At 33.3% G+C, this 15,258-nt stretch overlaps 1 long non-coding RNA gene across 1 annotated transcript in view; it reads left to right on the forward strand.

Annotated features, from left to right (window-relative positions):
- LOC137614437 (uncharacterized) overlaps positions 1 to 15,258 on the forward strand; it is a 450,523-nt gene that overhangs the window by 231,640 nt on the left and 203,625 nt on the right. The gene's annotated exons all lie outside the window — the stretch shown is intronic.

The raw sequence follows: 15,258 nt of genomic DNA on the forward strand, positions 1-15,258 counted from the left end.
TTTAGGAATTTTCTGCCTACAATAGAGGCTGCATTTCTGTGAACAAAGGTTTAGCAGCTGTGATTTAATTCCATTTTTCATGCTCTGTTTGATGTGAAGCTTGCTCATGATAGTAATTAATCTGGAGGGGTGCGGATAATGTATTTTATTTGGTTAGATCACAATTCTTACCTTATGTTGATTGACTGGTTTGAACGTACGATAGCAAACTGCTAACCTATGAGCTCTTTTTTAGTAACTGATTATATATGAAGGTTCTGTCCACAAAGTAATTATCTCGGAGAATCTATAGTCGGATACTTTAACAAAAATCTCTTGTACTATCTTTTCATAGATCTCGTTGAAGGCTGAAATTTCATCGTTGGGTAATTATTGATAGTTTAAGTTGGAAATTATTTAGGTTTTAAGGAGTTAAATTTCAGATTATAATTGTCTTAAGAATGAATCAAGGAGTTAAGTTTCAGGATTATAATTGCCTTAAGGAAATATTCAGGCCATTCTAGCTGAAATTTCTAGAACGGCAAGTTTGGTTTCAAGAGACTTTCATTTTTTTTCTCAATTTGCTTTTTTTTTGTGAGGGACTTATACGGTCTGCTTTAAAGTACCTCCTAGAATAAATTCTGATATTGAGTGTGTTTCTTCTTGAGTCTGTTCAGTTTCTTTGGGCATTCATGCTCTATGGAGTTTGTGAGTAATTCTTGCTTACATATTCTTTCAGATAATTCTGTCTTAAAGAAATATTTTCTGTCACTTTGGGGTATAAAGGGCTTTTGTTAGAATTCGGTTGTTTGGGGGCACTTTCTGTTTGAAAACGTCTTGTAAAGTTCTGCTTGTTTTATGAATTTACTCAGAACAAAGATATTGGATAATGCCATGATTTACCAAGCTCTCGTGATAATACTCCTTAATTCAGATTTAATTAAAACTTCTTTCTTAGCACTCATTGGTCTATGGTTTTAGGTTGTTTTGGGCATTCATCGTGGAATCCTTTATGTATGAAGTTATTCGACGTTTTTCTTGGTTCAATAAGCTATTTGGGCCACTTACTTCATTTAACAGATTTTAGTATTCCCTCGTATGCAGAATTTTTGTAGCAGACTGGTTATTCAGTTATTCGTGAAATTTATCCGCCTTTGAAGTTACTTTGGACACTTTTGTCTTTAGTGTTATTAAGAATACTTCGATGGGGTTATCTTGGGTACTCAACAGATAATGAAGTTAACTGGGGTATTCCTTGATCTCAAGTAATTTGAGTTGATTACATAATGTCACTCATCGTTTTCTTGTTTTTATTCAAGAAATTCCTTGTTTCATTCTTTTTTTCCAATTAACTCTTGTTTTCAAGAGAGTTATTTAGTCATTTATTTCCTCTACAGATTTCTAGTCTATCATCCGGCTCCAGAGTTATCTGGCATTGCTCTGTGAATTAAGGTCTAATTGGCAAAATCTTTGTAATTGGTGGATTTAAGTTTTAATATATTCCTAATAATTTTACCTTTATTTAACTTGGATATTTGAAAGAGAACTTCTCTATCAATAGACTTCAAGGTATGTTATATGTAGCACCTTAAAATTTTCTTCCTATGCTATCTGTCAAACGATTATAAAACTTAGGTGAGATTTTCTCCATCTCCTTTTGTTTTTTATATAAGGATAATATTCTGTAAATTCTTGCATATTGCTTAGAGAAAATCGTGAATTATAATTAACATTTGCTTTCCTTTTATCAAAAACAACGTAATCCCCATTTGCAATTCTGTTTTCTAAGGATGAAAACAAACTAGAATACTTCTTTTGATTTATATGTTACATAAAAAGAAATGCGTGTTGTCTTGTATTTCTTATTCTTTCATTTGTGAATAATTCTTAAATATCAGTTAAAGTTCGTCCCTATACCCGTCTTCCATTTGATCTATTGTATGGACTGCAACAGTACTCTCTCTCTCTCTCTCTCTCTCTCTCTCTCTCTCTCTCTCTCTCTCTCTCTCTCTCTCTCTCTCTCTCTCTCTCTCTCTCTCTTTTGCGGGAAATTCAGGAACTTATAGTGAGGGAGAAATTTAATGGAGAGGCTAGCTAATGAAACTTAGTAGATTTAATGTTTAAGAAATATAATGAAATATAGGGCAATGAAGATCAGTTGAACTAGAAAATTATGAAACATCGGTTGCTTAGACTAAAGGTCATTGGATTTAGGTTAATGAAAGGTATTGATATGAAAGCAAATATATTATCTCTGCAGGAACGTAGTGACATCAGTGTACCTCCGAATGTGTATCGTAGGCATTTCTTAACGGTCTTTGAAACTTTTTTTTTGCCCCTATATGCACTTGCACTTACCTTCTGACCATATCTGCACTTCCACGTTCCTTCTAACCCCACCCGCACGCTCCTTTTGACCTTACCTGCACTAGCAGTTTCCTTCTAACCTTATCTGTACTTGCATTTTCCTTCTGACCCTACCTACACTTCCACTTTTTTCTGACCCGACCTACTCTTAAACTTTCCTTCTGACCCTACCTGCACGTTCCTTCTGACCTTACCTGCACTTGCACTTTCTTTCTGATCCTGTCTGTACGTTCATTCTCTCCATTCCTGCACTTGCACTTTCCTTCGGACCCTACCTTCACATCCATTTTCCTTCTGACCCTACCTTCACATCCATTTTCCTTCTGACCCTACTTGCACGTTCCTTTTGACCTTACCTGCACTTGCACGTTCCTTTTGACCTTACCTGCACTTGCACGTTCCTTTTGACCTTACCTGCACTTGCACTTTCCTTCTCATTATACCTGCACGTTTCTTATGCTCTTACTCACACTTTCACGTTCCTTCTATCCCTAGCTTCACTTGCACTTTCCTCTTGACCCTACCTGCATGTTCCTTCTGACCCTACCTGCATGTTCCTTCTGACCCTACCTGCATGTTTCTTCTGATCCTACCGGCACGTTCATTCTGATCCTACCTTCACTTCCGCTTTCTTTTTTACCCTACCTGCACTTCTGCTTTCCTTCTGACCCTACCTGCACATTCCGCTTTCCTTCTGACCCTACCTTCACATTCTGCTTTCCCTCTGACCCTACCTGCACATTCCGCTTTCCTTCTGACCCTACTTGCACTTGCACTTTCTTTCTGACCCCACCTGCAAATGCACTTTCTTTCGGACCCTACCTGCACACTGCTTCTGACCTTACCTGCACTTGCACTTTCTTTCTGATCCTACCTTCATGTTCCTTCTGACCATACCTACACTTGTACTTTCCTTCGAACCTTACTTGCAGTTGCACTTTCTTTCTGATCCTACCTGCACATTCCTTCTGACTCTACCTGCGCGTTCCTTCTGACCTTACTTGCACTTGTACTTTCCTTCTGACACTACCTGAATGTTTCTTTTTTCCTTACTTGCACTTTCCTTCTGACCCTACCTGAACGTTCCTTCTGACCTTACCTGCACGTTTCTTCTGACCTTACCTACACTTGCTCATTCATTTTGACTCTACCTGCACTTGCTCATTCCTTCTGACTTTACCTGCAATTGCTTATTCTTTCTGACCTACCTATACTTATTAATACGCTTCCACTTGAACTCCTCTCCCTTATCCTTTCTTACATTTTAATCTTCAGCCTTTTATCTCTTCCTAAAGTGTAACTGCTTTTATCTCTTACTAAATTGTAACTGCAGAGGTATCCCCCAGTTGCAGTTGTATACGGAATGACCCTAGTGTTGAGTTTTATAGTTCACTAACTATAGTCCTATTGCAAAGAAATAAAACATTCTAATGGGTGTGACCGTAGACTGATATTACAAAGAATAATTATGAATTTTAGAAGGCAACGTCAGCAAGCAGCTGATTACTGAAAAACTTCTGCTATGAATTGCATAGTTAGATGGAAATTTTAATTTCTTTGGTAAATGAAACCTTACTGTAGTGTAAAGTGATTCTGTTTAGCTGAAAGGGGGAAGATAATTGGGAATTATATGGATGTGTAAATAAAAGTGGATTTATAATTATGTATAAGATAGATAGGAAATATATTTGATGCATTCCAATAACCACTCCAGTATGAGGAACCTCCTTTAATTAGGTACTTTAAGCAATTTCTCTCTCTCCTCTCTCTCTCTCTCTCTCTCTCTCTCTCTCTCTCTCTCTCTCTCTCTCTCTCTCTCTCTCTCTACATGAATATACCTTGAAGAATAATATGCTAATTGGTAAAAGTAATGAGAAACTTTGTAAACATTTTTCAATAAGGGGGAATTATTGAATTATTAAGAAGTTCTCTTTAATTGTAATCTAATGTTCAACTCCAATTTCAGATCTCCCACTCCCCATCCTTGATCCTTCCTTATCCCAAAATTGGAAATGTTATAAAAAAACAAATACTCTCGCCTCATATGGCTGATGAGTCTCCCACTGGCCCCCTCCTCTTTGAGTGTCAGCATTTGCCAATCTATTCCTCACGATAAAAAGGGCTAAAGGGACTATGATGTAGATCCTGCTCTTAACTAGAGTAATCACTTGTTCTTTTAGACTGTTATTTTATTTCCCATGAACAGAACTTGTTCATTCTTTTACTGGTGTCTTGAGAGCTGTAGCTCAATGTGTTTGCTTGAATATATTGTACTTGTCAAAGGCTGACAGCCTGTATTGGTTAACATGTTGGATTTTAGTCTGCTTATTTATCCAGCTGTTTTGTCAGTGTAGATTTTATCCTGACAGCTGAAGTCATGAAAATTGCGGTTGTTATGCCATTATTAACTTTTCAAAAGCCTCATATTCTTTCAAGGTTGTAAAAGTTTATCAGATTTTAGAATTGTGTATTAATGATCTTATCTAAATCAAGTATCTCATAATTTTTAAGAAGCTTCCATTGTAGGAGTTTATTATGTCAAATGTACAGGTTTTGGTACGATCATTTTCCTTTATAGGAGAGTTGTATGCACTTATATCAATGACAAATATATCAATGTTATGAACTGTGTAATGTAAGTAGTGGAAAATCTATCTAATGTAAAAGGATTGTGATTTAATGTGCTTCAGACACGTTTATGCTCTTTTTGAAGTTAATGTGTAATCAGTGGTGACTGTTATTTCCAAATTTTCCATAAAATCTTCAAGTTCAAGTAATATAAAAATGTTGAAGATTAATTATAAATACTTAACGTAAATGTTTCAAGTAATTTGGTAATAGGGTCATTTTGAAGTCTTGCATTTCAGAGCTTTCTATTATGGCGAGATACCTGGGCTCTCTGAAAAGGTGCACAGCTCGGTTCATAAATTCCATTTTGTTTCTTGTCTCGTTTCGTTTGTGCCCATGACATAAAGAAGGGATAAATAACACTTTAATCATCTTTACCTGAATTTGTAATAAGTTCTTGAATAAGTTGTTGTTGACTCAAAAACTGTCCAGATGGGTGTGTGTGTGTGTGTGTGTGTGTGTGTATGTGTGTGTGTGTGTGTGTTTAAGAAGTGGGAAAACTAATTAGGTATGAAGAATAGGTTTATGATTTGTTGACAAGAATCTCGTCAGGTTTGTATTTCAAGTGCAAAGTTTCATGGATTTTTAGCAAATATATTTTTTTTCGTTACATTGGTCAAAGTATGAAAGTTTCATTTCTATAAAATTGTTCAAGTATTCTAATAAACTTTTTTTTCTAAGATATATTGATTTCTGGGTAACTTTTTCAGTTAATGCAATACTGGTGTGCAGAAATATTCCTGTCTTTAAACAGTAATTTCCTTGGGGAAAGTTCATAATGTTGTAAGAGACGTATTAGGTATTTTACACCCTCGTAGTTCACAATAATTGGAATATCGAATTCAAAATTCTTAATTGCCCTAAATATAGATAATTCATAATATATTCTAATAATGTTTTAATCTATTAACTACTTTAATGGTTAGATATCATGTCAATGTATAGAAAATGTAAGGTTGTTAGATTATAATGGTTCGTGGGCAGTTTCATATTCGGCAATTTTTGTGTAGCGATTTTATCTTTCGTTTGCTTGGTAGATTACCTGGCCCTTGACCAGTTTTTTTTTTAATCCAATAGATAACTGTTAGTAACAAACTTTACTCATTATTTGTAATGAATGAATTATGAAAAAGAAGGAAGATATATATGAATGTTTCTACGAAACTAATGAAATGAGAAATTTACAAACTGTCGCATTGAAAGAGGGTACCATTTAAAATGCTAGAGCGCAGTATTAAAGGTTATGTCTTTCGATGCCTCTTAAGGTTATAATTTTTCCATAAACAAACCCACATTGATCTTGAAAGTAATTATTTCTTTGCCCACAACCTTTGAAGATACAATTGGTTTAGTTGTTGGCCTTAAATTATCTGAGCTCACTGGAGCAAAAGTGGTTTCAGTATTAAATTGAAAATTATAACATTAGATAAAAAATAATTGATGGCGCTGTAAAAATAATGAAAATAAAATATGGGAAATTGGATACTGCATAACATAGCTACCATAGCGTTAGCTTTATGTTCCAAAACGCAGTGAAATAGGGTAATTCTCTCTCTCTCTCTCTCTCTCTCTCTCTCTCTCTCTCTCTCTCTCTCTCTCTCTCTCTCAAAGACGAGAAGGGGTAGTGCGACCAGTGCACCTCACACACAGGATTCTCTGTAGGTGTTACTTAGTGTTCCTTCTTGCCTTCTTGTATCTGCACTAGCTTTATAAAGCTTGAAACTTCACCTCCTTACCTGCCTTCATTCTCCATCTTGTCGTCAAAACTCATATAACTTCAAATTGTACTTACTAGGTGTCCTCTGTTGCTCTTGGCTGCTAAATGACCTAGAGGCCCAAACATTGGACTATATTCCTAAATTCGATCCAAATTCCTACTTCAAAAAACGATAATTATAATATTCCCCGTCACATATTTTGCTAATTTCTTATTGGTAACGAGATCAATTTTTCTAAGTCACCTTTACTCTCCAAAATGGTTATTAATCGCACATCAGTATAGCAAACGCATTAAAATCCAGTATATTTTGATCCTTGATATCAGTGTCTGCTTTAACTGTCATTGAAAATTCACAAATAGTGATCATTAGGACTTCGTTCTCTTAAAGTGTTATGAATTGCACTGCAAGGAATGAGAGATTGTGCTAGTGTTGAGTGATTGGTGTTAGATTCCTGTGGAGAAGCTAGGTCGTTATTTTGCCCATTTCCCTTCAATAGATCATGTCCGAAGGGGGAAAAGGGAAATGGATTTTTTTTTTTAGTGTTTCATTAAAGAAGTTAGACTGAAAGTTTTAGTTACAGATTTATTATGTAGGTGGTTATGAGTTAGGATTTATTTTTTTTTTTTTTTTTCTTTTGAAGAAATAGGGTGGGTTTTGAATTGCGTAGCGTAGCTTTTGAAGAAATTTTATTTGATTATGAAAGAGGATGAAAAAAATCCTCTATCCATTTAGTAAGTCAGCTAATTAATAAGCTTCAAACTCAAGTTTCTTCAAAAGAAGTATTTTTCAAGAGTGTAGAATCCTCAGCTTCATTAAGCCGATGAAATAAAAAACAAAAAATGGCATTCTAGGTTTTTTAATATTAAATAGCTCGTGTTATAATCTTTGAAATGCATCAAGAGCAAAAAGATCAGTAAGTTTTAGTATAAGCCTAAACAATATAGATTTTCTGAGATGACTATATTTTTTACTTATAAGTTCATTTCCTTTAAAAACGCGTTCTTTTCTAGATTTTAGAGTTTTGAAGTATTAGTTATGTGATTTGAAAATTATATGAAATATTTTCTTAAAGAACATATTCTTTTCTCGATTTTAGAGTTTAAAACTATTGATTATGCGATTTGCTGAAGTAGATATCTAGGAAGAAAATTTAAGTCTTCATAAAGTCACCGAGAAATAGATGATAGATGATTTTAATTTTTCTTACGTTCTTAAGAAATTTGAGTTTGATGCTTCGCTCTTTATTAGTATATATTTTGCAAACAATAATTAACTTGGGTCGAGTTTTTATTGCTGGTCCTGTGTTTCTCTAATACGAAAAAATTCTATTACCTTTTTATTCTGATTTAAAATGCGTAATGAATTCATTATTAATAAATGCCATCTTTGTGGAATTGTTGGAAGTTATAGAAATTTAAGTATTTGATAGATTTGCCTTCATTGATAAGTTTTTTTTTTAACTATCTTACATTAAAAGGCATTTGTGAGCTTAGAGACATTAGTGTTCCTAACAATACTAAAATTATAAATATCATTTAATATCTGTTCATTTTGTGGCGGTTTTCAGTAGAGAATATTGTACTGCACAGAACTCATCTCCGTCTGTAAGTCTGTCTCTTGTGTTTGAACTCATTCTCATAATTCTAAGAGAGACATTTTAAACTTCATTTCACATTGAGTTAATGACAAAAATCTAGAAAGTATCAAATAATTTTAATTTCTGAAAATAACTTGATCATAACTATTTTGACTGGAAGGAAGTGATGTATTAAGTTACACAGGACTTGAGTAAAATACGCAATAAAGAATCATCTCCTTTGATTAGTGGCTGAGGAGACCTTAGTCAGGCATTGTATGTTCGTGATAGTATAATAAGGGATTAGGTATAGTAAGAGGTTATAATATAAAGAGTGCATTATATATAGTTATATGGTAATGATGGCATATTAAAGACTTCTTTGCGGAGGATAACATACTGTAGTAAAGAATTATAAGCTGAAGATAGTGAATTAAAAGATGATTAGCCAAGCATAGTATCTAGTGAGTTTGATTTTATTTAATTCTAGATTCGTATTTGGCATAATCATCTTTTTAGGAATACTGTATATTTTGGGGGTATTAGTTGTGGGCCTATGTTTGTTATTGGGAGTTATATTAGCTTTGAAATAAAACAATAAATTACTAACTGTAGGTAGATAATCAATTAAAATAATATATTTCTTAATGTCTTAGCAGAATGTAAAAAGAAAAGTAATTTTAGTGTTATTTTTTTTAGTCATGGTTATATAGAATCTATATTATTTTGTTTAGAATTGTGCCGTTAGCTTTATATAGTGTATCGGGTTAAACTCGCTTTCCATCGTTGCTTATTCAAGGGTTTGCATTTGAGAACTTTATTACACAGCTAAAGTGATTCAGGTGTCCACGTGTAAGATGAATGTGTACTTCGGTCCGATCTGACTGTCTGCTGGGAGGAGTAGCAAGGATGGTCAGGGCAGTAGTCTTGCACGGCTCTTCTCTTTTACCCGACTCAATTATGTGCATTAAAAGGGACGAGACAGGGAGGCAACTTGGCATTTGTGAATCTTGTCTGCTTTTCAGAGAGCTTCAGGTGTCTGTAGTAATGGATCGTTCTGAATTTGCACAATAAGGCTTGGATATGATTCTGTTGCTTGTTTTAGATATTCTATTTGATTTCTGTTCTAGAAAGAGATTTGGTCCAAGTGTATAACGTAACTCTATAATCTCTGGAATCTAGCTTTATACTGATGTAATAATTTTATAAATGTTTTGCCATTTAACTTCAGAAGAGCTTCAAACTATTCCTGAAGTCTTTAAATTACGACCCTGTTATCATTGTATGTAAAATTATTAATAAAAAATAACGAAAAAAGGAGGAGGAAAAGGAAAGCATTCAAGGGCCTAGTAACATTGCTTCATCAGAAGAAAAAAATTAATTAAGTCTCTGGTTACTAGGTGGGACAGGGGATGGCCTTGGTGGGCTTTCCTTTTCCTCCTTTTTTATTAATAATTTTACTTCTCTATTAGAGAAAGCACTACTTACTTACACAAGCATGAAAGATGTAACCTCAAATCCTGAGCTTTAAAATCCAACTTCAGCGGTTCAATAAAAGAAAATGGACACTGGTGGTTAAACAAAGAAAACGGGTGTTTGTCATTCAGTGCACAATATAAGACGAAGGGTGACTCGCCTAAGAGCCTCTTTTTGTCGAATCGTGAGCTTAATGCATGGCAAATGTTAAATTTTCTTTGAATCTTGGGCGTTTAAAGCTTTCAGAAAATGGGGTTTCATGAATTTGATATATATGTCATTGACTTCATAGTTTTTGTATTTCCATAATATAACTAAACGGATTATACTGAAACCTGCGTCATCTTTGGCATTCAATCTTCTACAATAAAAGTGATTATCAAATGTTTATGTATTTCTTCATCCATAGTTTTTTTTTCCTAGCTTTAACTACAAACTTAAGATATACTTTCGTACCTAAAATTTTAATTCAATATCTTCTAGATTGAATAAGAGGCTTTTAGGAAATATTAACTAATGGAAATAACAAGGTCATCATCATGACTTTAGTCAGGAAAAACATACTTAATAGACAGCTTGGTAAGAAGTGGACTTTGGTCCAAAATGAAATACCGAGACAAAGTCGGCCATCTTGAATTCGTACTTTATATTCATAAGACACAGTTAGTGCTGCTCTCATACCCCAGTGGAGGGTGAACAAACTCTATATGGGGGATCGACAAGTCCAAACGTACAAGTGACTAGTTAAGAGCAAGGACTATTTCGTAAGCCTTTTAGCCTGTTTTTAGTGGGGAATAAGGCATTTGCTGGTGCTAGAAGGGGCAGGGGGCCGTTTAAGGAGAACACACTGCCATATGAGGCTTGATATAGGGAGAATACTCCAAGTTATTAAGTTTAAAAAATAATTTCTTTTTTATCTTAAATTTTCATCCCGTTTTCTTTTTTTATACCATAGTTTTTCTTTATATACCGGGTTAACTAAATTAAAAAGTGTAATACCTTTCATATGCATTTTATTTATTTCCATTTTCTCAAAGTTACATGTTATGGTAAAAAATATTAAACAGCATAAATATCAACAAAACAATATTCAAGGTAAAATTATTACAAACATTTTGTTGCAAGTAATAGGCACTTCTTGATAAGGTCTATTACATAAATGGTATGGACGAAAACTATCCAAGATACGGGAGCAAGGGTCCTGGTTATCTTACGGCAAGAAAGTGACATAACACTACTAATAGTATAACTACGTAAAGTAAAAATAGATTTCCCAATAATCATTTCATTAGTTAGTAATATGGACAATACTGACTACTATATCAATGTCCCAGGTTCTTTACATCGACACAGCTGGGAAGGATTTTTTTATGATATTGAGTACAAGAAATTTGAATAGCTAATTCGAATAAATTTATTACTCCACATCGGAAATGAAAGGTCTAAGTTGAGTAATCCTGGGGTTTCACAGGGGGAATGATTTCTTAATATCCCCCATAATCATTGGTGAAGCCGAAGATTTTTCTCATTTTCAAAATTGAAATAAGATAGGGAAGACCAGTCTTATATGATAAGAGCTCGACTCTGAAAACTTCTGCTCAGTAAACTATTCCTAGAAATGCCACATTTGACCCACAAAGGCGTGCAGTCTCTCTATCACTGCCATTAGTATCAATATTACTAACAACTTGAGCCTGTGTAATTCAAATAAGATTTTTTTAGAAAATAGTTTACGGAACAAATGATGTTCAGAGTCAATCTCTCAAATGAGATTATTCTTGCCTTTCTATTTCAGTTTTGAGAAATGAACAATATCTTTGGCTTCTAACATTTCTTAAGGGGAATATTAAATAATAACCTCCCTTGCTAACACCTCGATTGTTTCACTGAAGAAATCTCATTTTTCACTATGGATGAAGAAACCAATTCTTTTAGCCATTCCTATTTCTTGTACTCAATATCATAAACAATTCCTTCCCAGCTCTGTTGCTATAATGAACCTAGGACATTAATAAAGTAGTCAGTATTGCCCATATTTCTAACCAATGAAGTGATAATGTTGGGCCATCTACCTTTACTTATTTATGAAGCCATAATATTAGCAATGCTGTCACTTTATTCCCATAAAATAACAACCAGGATGATAGCTCTCGTATCTTGGATAATTTTTCGATCATACCAATTATTCAGATGTAATACACCTTATCAAGAAGTGCCTATTAATTACAACAATACATTTGAAATAAACATTCTAACCAATACACATTAATGAATTATACAAGCATCTCAAGATTTAATGATTAATATTTGAATCTAATAAAATCGTAAATGACAAAACAGTATTTTATTATATATAAAAAGCAACTGGTTTTAAGCATATGTTATCAGCTTTGCTACATAAATGTGAAAAAAAAAAAGATATCCACCAAATTCAATTCCTTTACTATTTATATGAAGTTATTTTGATTAGCTTTCCAAGGCATTTTTCCTATAAAACCACTTCTGATAGGTATACAATATACAATCTATATTTATAATACAATACAAGTTTCAACCACAACGCTACCCTCTAGGTCTAGGCTCTCTAAATGTTAATACCTTAACAATGCTAACCTTTAAAATAATTCAAGATTTTATTTTGAAATCAATCTCACAAAGCATTGACTAAATTGCTTTAAAAATCCCATTTTTTTTAGTTACCCAATGTCCTAAAAAATTGGTCAGCACGTGATATTTTTTTTCCTCTAAAGCAGTGCCCAATGTGTAACTCCTTCCTAACTATATCCCATCAAGTTTAGCCTACGTATCAACAAAATGTCAGCAGTCTACACAAACCATTAATCTTCACCCTTTCTTTAAGTATAACAACTCCCTTGAGCCTTTCAGATATAATCTAAGTTTTACATTATAACTATTCTTAGAACATACAATTTAATGAATATTACGTGAATGTTGATTTAAAACTACCTCACTGATGGTTTAGGCAAATTCTCTAAACTCTCATCATGGAAAAACTAATGCTTCCCTGGAATTAAAATAACTATTCCCTTCACATAACCTTTTAACAAAATGCTGTAAACTACAACTGTTATTAATTATATAGGCCATAATGTAGACGAGAGTACTAAGCTGTTAATTTCTTCTTTCGTATAAAGAATATGCAAAGCTTAAAACCAGTAGACGAAATTTTATCCTTTGAATAGCAATTTTGTCATTCTAACGTTTTCAGACAAAAAATTACTGTTAACTGGATTGAAAAGCATATATGACCAAGATATGCTACTGCAAACAAGCTTTTGTTATGTTATACATGACCGGTGACCAGAATAATTCAAATTTTGAAATTTTTGTAAAATTTAGTTTCAACATTAAACTTGCAAACACCTTGGGGAAAAAAGTTTCCAAACAATCTAAACTTATTTTGAAACTTTTTTTTTCTTGTGGATATAACCTTGATTCTAAGGAGGGAGAGAGAGAGAGAGAGAGAGAGAGAGAGAGAGAGAGAGAGAGAGAGAGAGAGAGAGAGAGAGAGAGTGAGTTATAATAGCCTTCTAATGCATAGCAATCCTATTTAAGACCTTAAATACAGTGATTCCCTTCGAAAATATTCAAAATTGTTCTATTTATGACTCCTTGCATCCCGTCACACGAAGATAAACAGATTAATTGTTCGCACCATATGTTAATCTATTCAATAAATGAAAAAGGCAATCTTTACAGAGCATACTTGGTTCTCCCTTCGTTTAACTGTACATGGAAAATAAGCTAGTACTGGGACTTTATATATTTCAGTTAAGCAAAATTCTGATATTATTGCAAAAAAGGTAAAGAAATAAGACGGTTATTCTGAAATATTAAACCAAAATTATCAGTTAATATAATACTATATATTTAGCTGTAGTATAACACCAATATTCATACAAATGTTGATTGTTAGAATATAAGAAGCTATTCTTCTGACCCAGCCCAACCAAGGAAAATATTGAACTTAACACCTCAAAATGTGGTCAATCAGTGGACCAGACTTTTTTTTTTGCCCAATAGCTTCTATCATAAAAAGTCTATTTATACTATTTAAGAACGTAAGCCTATATTTGAAGTTGTGTATTAGAAAATTCTGATAGTTGGTAATAATTAGATGATAGTCTCAGAGGGGCAAAGGCAAAGATGAGAATATTTATATTGTTAAAATAATGAGGTGGTTATATTCACATCCAATTAATATGCTTTAATACACAGCTTGTAGAATGAATTTGAATAAATATCTAAAAAGATAAAGTTAATTACTCTTAAGTCTCAATCAGACTTTTAAATAACTTGTTTACAGTACTTGACACAATTCTAAAAATGATACGTTCTAGAAATATATAAATTGGCTCGGAGGAAACTGGCATTTCATTTAACAGCTCGTTTAGGAACGTGACCCACCAACTGGATGAAATTTTGGAAATTCAGATTATTACAATTTTGGCTAGGAGAACGTCCATAATTCGTTTTAAATGGATTTCTAAATTAAAACATTGGTACTTCTGCATAACCTTTGAATGTAAATTCGCACAATCTGGTCTGGTCCCTTGCGGAAACATTTTCTGACCTAGATTCGTATTTACTTACGTCAAAAAAAAAAAAAAAAAAAACCGTATTTACTTTAGTTGACCATACAAATTAACAATACCATTTCCTAAGAACCAACAAAGCAGACTACCCGTTTTCTATTATATGGGCCTCCTTAAATATATTTTTTTTTTTTTTTGTCTAATATTGTTCTTATTTCTTTGACGACTTGCTTATATGTTTATACTTTTATGTTATGTCAGAAATAATTATCAAATAGGTCAAGAACGTAAAATTTGCTACACAAGACGTCAGATAACATTTAACCCACTGGCCACGTTTTGGATATGTGCGCAGATTTGACAAGTGCAGCGTACATTGCTGCGAGTAGTTGAGACAAGGCACTCCGTTAATTAGTAATTAACCCTGAAATATGAAGATTACGTCCTTATGATCCCCGATGTTTCAGAAAATTATTGCTAAAAGCCCTTACTTATACATATTAAAGACTATTCAGTAAGTCTACAGAAAAATCTTTGATGACCGTTTTCTCAACACCTGAAATTTTCGAAAATGCATCTATCTTTTTTCCTTTAATATTGGCCGTTTTTTTATTTAATCTCGAATAGATATTGAAATTTTATTGCCTAAAATCTTGGGAATACCTTTTTTTTTTATCTAAAAACTTCCATATGAAAGTCACAAAAGGTTCGTCACTACATTGTTTGAATGATACACATTGGAAAAATAAATCTATATAAATTTTCCCCTTCCAAAATTTATGCAAATAAAATTCTTTTAAATACTTCTTAAATTGAAGGAGTCGACCGTGAAACAAAAAAAGACCATGAAACAAAAAAATTAAATAATTTTGAACATCGAAACTACACTTTGAATGGATCTGAGTCATGACCCGCTTGAATTAATTGGTTGTTAACGTCCAGTTTCCTCCTTTAC

This window comes from Palaemon carinicauda, chromosome 20 (assembly GCF_036898095.1).
Source record: "Palaemon carinicauda isolate YSFRI2023 chromosome 20, ASM3689809v2, whole genome shotgun sequence".
Taxonomy (NCBI): domain Eukaryota; kingdom Metazoa; phylum Arthropoda; class Malacostraca; order Decapoda; family Palaemonidae; genus Palaemon; species Palaemon carinicauda.